The sequence below is a fragment of the Oncorhynchus masou genome, unplaced genomic scaffold, assembly GCF_036934945.1.
Source record: "Oncorhynchus masou masou isolate Uvic2021 unplaced genomic scaffold, UVic_Omas_1.1 unplaced_scaffold_10718, whole genome shotgun sequence".
Taxonomy (NCBI): domain Eukaryota; kingdom Metazoa; phylum Chordata; class Actinopteri; order Salmoniformes; family Salmonidae; genus Oncorhynchus; species Oncorhynchus masou.
Window position 1 is genome coordinate 1 of NW_027000428.1, and position 8699 is coordinate 8699.

The 8699-nt window shown below is 47.3% G+C and overlaps 1 pseudogene; it reads right to left on the reverse strand.

Moving 5' to 3' along the window:
- Window positions 1–48: 48 nt before the first annotated feature.
- Window positions 49–4305, reverse strand: LOC135529000 (NLR family CARD domain-containing protein 3-like; annotated as a pseudogene).
- Window positions 4306–8699: the final 4394 nt, after the last annotated feature.

The window sequence follows — 8699 nt, forward strand, 5'->3', positions numbered from 1 at the left end:
GATCTGGTGAACAGTTATCACTTGTTGACCAACTACAGGAATTCTGACCTCAGAGTCTCCAGTTTACAGTGGGGATTCCCCAGTCCAGCAGAGAGCAGCTTCACTCCTGAATCCTTCAGGTCATTGTTACTCAGATCCAGCTCTCAGGTGTGAGGGGTTTGACTTCAGAGCTGAGACCAGAGAAGCACAGCCTTTGTCCGTGACTCCACAGCCCGACAGTCTGACAGAGAGATCATCATGATTTCACAAACACACTGTTCATTTAACACCAGCAGTGTAGAAGGACAATGGCATATGCATTTGGTTTATTCTCTCAAACAACATATAGATTCATCTTTAATCTCCTAGAAATATATGGTCACGTTGTTGTAATATTTGTGTTGTGGAGAAATGACCAGGCAGGAGACGGGAGTACAGTTAGTTTTCGTTTAGTCAAAACCCCTCGGCTCTACAGTTCCCTCGTGCTCTACAGTTCCCTCGTGCTCTACAGTTACCTCGCGCTCTCTTGCCTCTACAGTTCCCTCGCGCTCTACAGTTCCTCGCGCTCTACAGTTCCCTCGCGCTCTACAGTTCCCTCGCGCTCTACAGTTCCCTCGCGCTCTACAGTTACCTCGGGCTCTACAGTTCCTCGTGCTCTACAGTTACCTCGCGCTCTACAGTTACCTCGCGCTCTACAGTTCCCTCGCGCTCTACAGTTCCCTCGCGCTCTACAGTTCCCTCGCGCTCTACAGTTCCCTCGCGCTCTACAGTTCCTCGTGCTCTACAGTTCCCTCGTGCTCTACAGTTCCCGGCACCCTGGGCGCATGTGCATTTCCTATTAGGTGTAGTAACGTAACACTGCCATAATGCATTACAGCTTAGTAACAGCACAGTAACTAATATAAACAGATGTAGATCCCAGATACTACAATTGTTATACTAATGTGAACAGCAATGCACTGAGTATATCTGTTTTTCAACAATTCATATTTTTCTCTAAAGTGAATATTTCTTCCTGATGATTAGCACTTAAATGTATTTGTATTTACTCACAGAGCAGCTCTGGAGGCTTTGACCACTGGCAGCAGCCTCAGAAGACCTTCCTCTGATCTGGAGTATTTCTTCAGGTCAAACACATCCAGCTCCTTTTCTGAAGTCAGCAACACAAAGACCAGAGCTGACCACTGTGCAGGTGACAGTTTGGCTTCTGACAGACTTCCTGATCTCAGGTAGCTTTGGATCTCCTCCACTAGAGAATGGTCATTCAGTTCATTCAGACAGTGGAACAGATTGATGCACCTCTCTGGAGAAGGATTCTCCCTGATCTTCTCCTTGATGTACTTGACTGTTTCTTCATGACTCTGTGAGCTGCTTCTTGTCATTGTCAGTAGACCTCGTAAGTGCTTCTGATTGGACTCCAGTGAGAGGCCCAGGAGGAAGCGGAGGAAAAGGTCCAGGTTTCCTGTCTCACTTTGTAAGGCTTCATCCACAGCACTCTTGTAGAAAGTAACTCCAGGCTTGTTTCTGAACAGCGCAAAAAGGTTCCTGGATGTTGATTGAGGTTTGGTCATAAGATTCTCATTGTTGTTGCTGAATGAAAGGAACACATATACAGCCGCCAGAAACTCCTGAATGCTCAGATGCACGAAGCAGTACACCTTGTCCTGGTACAGCCCACATTCCTCTTTAAAGAGCTGTGTGCACAATCCTGAGTACAATGAGGCTTCATTAACATCAATGCCAGACTCTTTCAGGTCTTCTTCATAGAAAATCAGATTGCCGTTCACAAGCTGTTGAAAAGCCAGTTTTCCCAGTGACAGAATGCTCTCTTTATTCCAGTCGGGACCTGTCTCTTCTTTCCCAAGATACTTTTCATTCTGATGTTTGGTATGAAACACCACAAGGTGTGTGTACATCTCAGTCAGAGTCTTTGGCACCTCTTCTCTCTTATGTTTCAGTATGTCTTCAAGGACTGTTGCAGAAATCCAACAGAAGACTGGAATGTGGCACATGATGTGGAGGCTCCTTGATGTCTTTATGTGTGAGATGATTCTGCTGGCCAGGTCCTCATCACTGAATCTCTTCCTGAAGTACTCCTCCTTCTGTGGGTCATTGAACCCTCGTACCTCTGTCACCTGGTCAACACACTCTGAAGGAATCTTATTGGCTGCTGCAGGTCGGGTAGTTATCCAGAGGAGAGCAGAGGGAAGCAGATTTCCCTTGATGAGATTTGTCAGCAAAACATCCACTGAGGTTGACTCTGTGACGTCACAACAGATCTTGTTCTTCTGGAAGTCTAGGGGCAGTCGGCACTCATCCAGACCATCAAAGATGAACAGAACTTTGTACTTGTCATAGTTGGAAATTCGTGATTCTTTGGTTTCCATTGAGAAGTGATTGAGAAGTTCAATCAAAGTGTGTTTTTCCCCTTTCATCAAATTCAGCTCCCGAAAAGGGAATGAAAATACAAATTGGACATCCTGATTTGCTTTTCCTTCAGCCCAGTCCAGAATGAACTTCTGCACAGAGACTGTTTTTCCAATGCCAGCGACTCCCTTTGTCAGCACAGTTCTGATAAGTTTGTCTTGTCCAGTTAAGGGTTTGAAGATGTCGTTACATTTGATTGCAGTCTCTGGTCTTGCTTGTTTCCTGGTTGTTGTCTCAATCTGTCTCAGCTCATGTTCATTATTGACCTCTCCTGTTCCACCCTCTGTGATGTAGAGCTCTGTGTAGATCTTATTGAGAAGTGTTGGGTTTCCTTGTTTAGCGATCCCCTCAAATACACATTGAAACTTCTTCTTTAGATTAGATTTGAGTTCACGTTGGCAAATCACAGCAAGTTCATCTGAATGAAGAAATAACACAGATGATATTAATATTACATCTGTTTTAATGCATACAGTGTTGTTGGACTGTTATAAAGTTCTACATTATAATCATGTTGTTTTCCCTTAAACGCCCGTATAAATGTGTACATGATTTCATAATGCATTACACACTAGAGTGACTGATTATATTATTATTATTATTATTATTTTTGATGGTATCATTAATGTTGTGTAACGTCTTCCTTCCTTCCTCTTCTGAGGAGGAGTAGCAAGGATCGGACCAATACGCAGCGTGGTAAGTGTTCATCTTGGTTTTTAATAAGAACACTGAACAAAACAATAAACGACAACGTGAAAAAAACAAAACCTAAACAGTTCCGTGTGGAAACAAACAATGGCACGGAAAATAAACACCCACGAAACACAAAAGGAAAGGTATGATTCTCAATCAGAGACAACTAACGACACCTGCCTCTGATTGAGAACCATACCAGGCCAAACACATAAATACTACATAGAAAACGGAACATAGACAACGCACCCAACTCACGCCCTGACCATACTAAAACAAAGACATAACAAAAGAACTAAGGTCAGAATCTCTCTCTCTGCTGCTGCTGCTACTTGATGAGGTCACTAAGTGTTGTATTAAGGCATCTACAATATCATTGAATTCAAAGCTATTTTAGCTGTACTTGAGCTACAACTTTTAAATGTTTGTTATAAAACAGCATTCAACATGAGGCAGACAGCTCTTACTTTTCTCCAGTGTGTCAGCAAGCTCCTTCTGGTTCATTTTCCTCAGGACGTGCAGTGTGATCTTCAGAGCCCCCTCTCTGGCACTGCTCTCATGCTTCTCATCTTCAGCATCCACTTCCTTATCCTGCTTATGTCTCTCAAAGCCTTCTGGGAGTTCTGGACGAAGAATCTTCTTGAACATCTTCAGCTCGTTCTTTACAAATGTCATAATATTATCTTCAAGCAACTGAAATAAATAAAGTAAATAATTTAAGCAAGAGAAGAAACACTTTCTCATCAACACATTAATGAATGATTGACAGATCAACCTTACTTGAGGTAAACAAAAACAAATGTACATAACAGGACAACATACACTGAATATAGAGGCCAGGTCTGTTTGAAGACTCTGGGAAGACTGACCACTGACAATCTTTGACTCTGATCTCTCTTGTTGGTTTCTGTGGACAAAACATGATACACATGATACATGTTTAATATTGTTTTAGGACTGTGAAAATTGAAAAAAGCATTAGCCTATGGATTATGAAAACAACAAAAATAAATGGTAAAATGGGAGAGGAGAAATGACTAGAGACAGTGTTGTTTAACTCGCTGACCATGATCCTTGAGTTCTTCTTACCTTTGTTCAGTAGAAAAGTCTCCCTCTCTAAACCGTATAGGTGTACCCATAGACCGGTCACTCTTCATGGACAGACCGCTGGGTACTGGTGAGGCTGGTCTCTCCTGCTTGATTGGGCTTCAACACAACAGAGACAAATATTATGTCTCTCATCTACTCTGAGCTCAGATGGGGAAACATAAGAAAAGTTTCATTCCAAAATGCTATATCCACTTTCAGAAATGTTGGTAAATTAGCTTTTATTGTTTAAGAAATTATGAAAGAATTGGGTGTGTTTTTTAACGATCAAATTATGGCATGGGGCTGTTCAATGACAGACATGTGTTTGTTTAAAATCTATCACTTGGTTTCATTTCAGAAAGACAAATAATCATGTTTTTTTATGCTAAATACTATGTATCTGCATCAGTCTCAGAGAAATCAGTAGTACTGCTAGGTTTTACACAGTAATAATATATATCTGCCTCACTCTCAGAGAAATCAGTAGTACTGCCAGGTTCTACACAGTAATAATATATATCTGCCTCTGTCAGAGTCGTGTGTATAGGTGGCAGGGAAGTCAGGCGCAGGAGAGTCAAAATGAAGTGTAAATGGAGTATTTTAATAAATGTCAATGGAACATGCTCCATAACACTAAAACGTACAGACATGAAAGACATGGGTACGAGGACCCGTCGCGCACCAACACAACAAAATAACAACACTGACAATTAAACAATCTCTGACAAAGACATGAGGGGAAACAGAGGGTTAAATACACAACAGGTAATGAATGGGATTGAAAACAGGTGTGTGGGAAGACAAGACAAAACCAATGGAAAATGAAAAATGGATCAATGATGGCTAGAAGACCGGTGACGTCGAACGCCGAGCACCGCCCGAACAAGGAGAGGCAACGACTTCGGCAGAAGTCGTGACAGCCTCAGTCTCAGAGAAATCAGTAGTACTGCCAGGTTTTACACAGTAATAATATATATCTGCCTCAGTCTCAGAGAAATCAGTAGTACTGCCAGGTTTTACACAGTAATAATATATATCTGCCTCAGTCTCAGAGAAATCAGTAGTACTGCCAGGTTTTACACAGTAATAATATATAGCTGCCTCAGTCTCAGAGAAATCAGTAGTACTGCCAGGTTTTACACAGTAATAATATATAGCTGCCTCAGTCTCAGAGAAATCAGTAGTACTGCCAGGTTTTACACAGTAATAATATATATCTGCCTCAGTCTCAGAGAAATCAGTAGTACTGCCAGGTTTTAAACAGTAATGATATATATATGCCACAGTCTCAGAGAAATCAGTAGTACTGCCAGGTTTTACACAGTAATAATATATATCTGCCTCACTCTCAGAGAAATCAGTAGTACTGCCAGGTTTTACACAGTAATAATATATATCTGCCTCACTCTCAGAGAAATCAGTAGTACTGCTAGGTTTTACACAGTAATAATATATATCTGCCTCACTCTCAGAGAAATCAGTAGTACTGCCAGGTTTTACACATACCAATTGGATACCATGAAATTGGGAGAATAAATATATATATATATATTTGTAAATGGCCCACATGCAGTAATTTGCTCCCCCTTGCCCTAGACGTAGCCCTAGACGTAACCCTAGACGTAACCCTAGACGTAGCCCTAGACGTAGCCCTAGACGTAGCCCTAGACGTAGCCCTAGACGTAGCCCTAGACGTAGCCCTAGATGTAACCCTAGACGTAACCCTAGACGTAGCCCTAGATGTAGCCCTAGACGTAACCCTAGACGTAGCCCTAGACGTAGCCCTAGACGTAGCCCTAGACGTAGCCCTAGACGTAGCCCTAGACGTAGCCCTAGACGTAACCCTAGACGTAACCCTAGACGTAGCCCTAGACGTAGCCCTAGACGTAACCCTAGACGTAGCCCTAGACGTGGCCCTAGACGTAGCCCTAGACGTAGCCCTAGACGTGGCCCTAGACGTAGCCCTAGACGTAGCCCTAGACGTAACCCTAGACGTAGCCCTAGACGTAGCCCTAGACGTAGCCCTAGACGTAACCCTAGACGTAACCCTAGACGTAGCCCTAGACGTAGCCCTAGACGTAGCCCTAGACGTAGCCTAGACGTAGCCTAGACGTAGCCCTAGACGTAGCCTAGACGTAGCCCTAGACGTAGCCCTAGACGTAGCCTAGACGTAGCCCTAGACGTAGCCCTAGACGTAACCCTAGACGTAGCCCTAGACGTAGCCCTAGACGTAGCCCTAGACGTAACCCTAGACGTAGCCCTAGACGTAGCCCTGAGACGTGGCCCTAGACGTAGCCCTAGACGTAACCCTAGACGTAGCCCTAGACGTAGCCCTAGACGTAACCCTAGACGTAGCCCTAGACGTAGCCCTAGACGTGGCCCTAGACGTAACCCTAGACGTAGCCCTAGAGCGTAGCCCTAGACGTAGCCCTAGAGCGTAACCCTAGAGCGTGGCCCTAGACGTAGCCCTAGACGTGGCCTAGACGTAACCCTAGACGTAGCCTAGACGTAGCCCTAGACGTAGCCCTAGACGTAGCCCTAGACGTAGCCCTAGACGTAACCCTAGACGTAGCCCTAGGCGTAGCCCTAGAGCGTGGCCCTAGACGTAGCCCTAGACGTAACCCTAGACGTAGCCCTAGACGTGGCCCTAGACGTGGCCTAGACGTAGCCCTAGACGTAGCCCTAGACGTAGCCCTAGACGTAACCCTAGACGTAGCCCTAGACGTAGCCCTAGACGTAACCCTAGACGTAACCCTAGACGTAGCCCTAGACGTAGCCCTAGACGTAACCCTAGACGTAGCCCTAGACGTGGCCCTAGACGTAGCCCTAGACGTGGCCCTAGACGTAGCCCTAGAGCGTAGCCCTAGACGTGGCCCTAGACGTAACCCTAGACGTAGCCCTAGACGTAGCCCTAGACGTGGCCCTAGACGTAGCCCTAGACGTAGCCCTAGACGTAACCCTAGACGTAGCCCTAGACGTAGCCCTAGACGTAACCCTAGACGTAGCCCTAGAGCGTAGCCCTAGACGTAGCCCTAGACGTAGCCCTAGACGTAGCCCTAGACGTAACCCTAGACGTGGCCCTAGACGTGGCCCTAGGCGTGGCCCTAGACGTGGCCCTAGACGTAGCCCTAGGCGTGGCCTAGACGTAACCCTAGACGTAGCCCTAGACGTGGCCCTAGGCGTGGCCCTAGACGTAGCCCTAGACGTAACCCTAGACGTAGCCCTAGACGTAGCCCTAGACGTAGCCCTAGACGTAACCCTAGACGTAGCCCTAGACGTGGCCCTAGACGTAGCCCTAGAGCGTAACCCTAGGCGTAGCCCTAGAGCGTGGCCCTAGACGTACCCTAGACGTAGCCCTAGACGTGGCCCTAGACGTAACCCTAGACGTAACCCTAGACGTAGCCCTAGACGTAGCCCTAGACGTAGCCCTAGACGTAGCCCTAGACGTAACCCTAGACGTAGCCCTAGACGTAGCCCTAGACGTAGCCCTAGACGTAGCCCTAGACGTAACCCTAGAGCGTAACCCTAGACGTAGCCCTAGACGTAGCCCTAGACGTAACCCTAGACGTAGCCCTAGACGTAGCCCTAGACGTAGCCCTAGACGTAACCCTAGACGTAGCCCTAGACGTAGCCCTAGACGTAGCCCTAGACGTAGCCCTAGACGTAGCCCTAGGCGTGGCCCTAGACGTAACCCTAGACGTAACCCTAGACGTAGCCCTAGACGTGGCCCTAGACGTGGCCCTAGACGGCCTAAGCCCTAGACGTAACCCTAGACGTAGCCCTAGACGTGGCCCTGAGACGTGGCCCTAGACGTAGCCCTAGACGTAACCCTAGACGTGGCCCTGAGACGTAACCCTAGACGTGACCCTAGACGTAGCCCTAGACGTGGCCCTAGACGTGGCCCTAGGCGTAGCCCTGAGACGTAGCCCTAGACGTGGCCCTAGACGTGACCCTAGACGTAGCCCTAGACGTAGCCCTAGGCGTGGCCCTAGACGTGGCCCTAGAGCGTGGCCCTAGACGTGGCCCTGAGACGTAGCCCTAGGCGTAGCCCTGAGACGTAGCCCTAGACGTAACCCTAGACGTAGCCCTAGACGTAGCCCTAGACGTAGCCCTAGACGTAACCCCTAGACGTAGCCCTAGACGTAGCCCTAGACGTAGCCCTAGACGTAACCCTAGACGTGGCCCTAGACGTGGCCCTAGACGTGGCCCTAGAGCGTGGCCCTAGACGGCTAGACCCTAGACGTAACCCTAGACGTAGCCCTAGACGTAGCCCTAGACGTGGCCCTAGACGCGACCTAGACGTGGCCCTAGGCGTAGCCCTAGACGTAACCCTAGAGGCGTAGCCCTAGACGTAGCCCTAGACGTAGCCCTAGACGTAGCCCTAGAGCGTAGCCCTAGACGTAGCCCTAGACGTAACCCTAGACGTAGCCCTAGACGTAGCCCTAGACGTAACCTACTGGACGTAGCCCTAGACGTGGCCCTAGACGTAACCCTAGACGTGGCCCTAGACG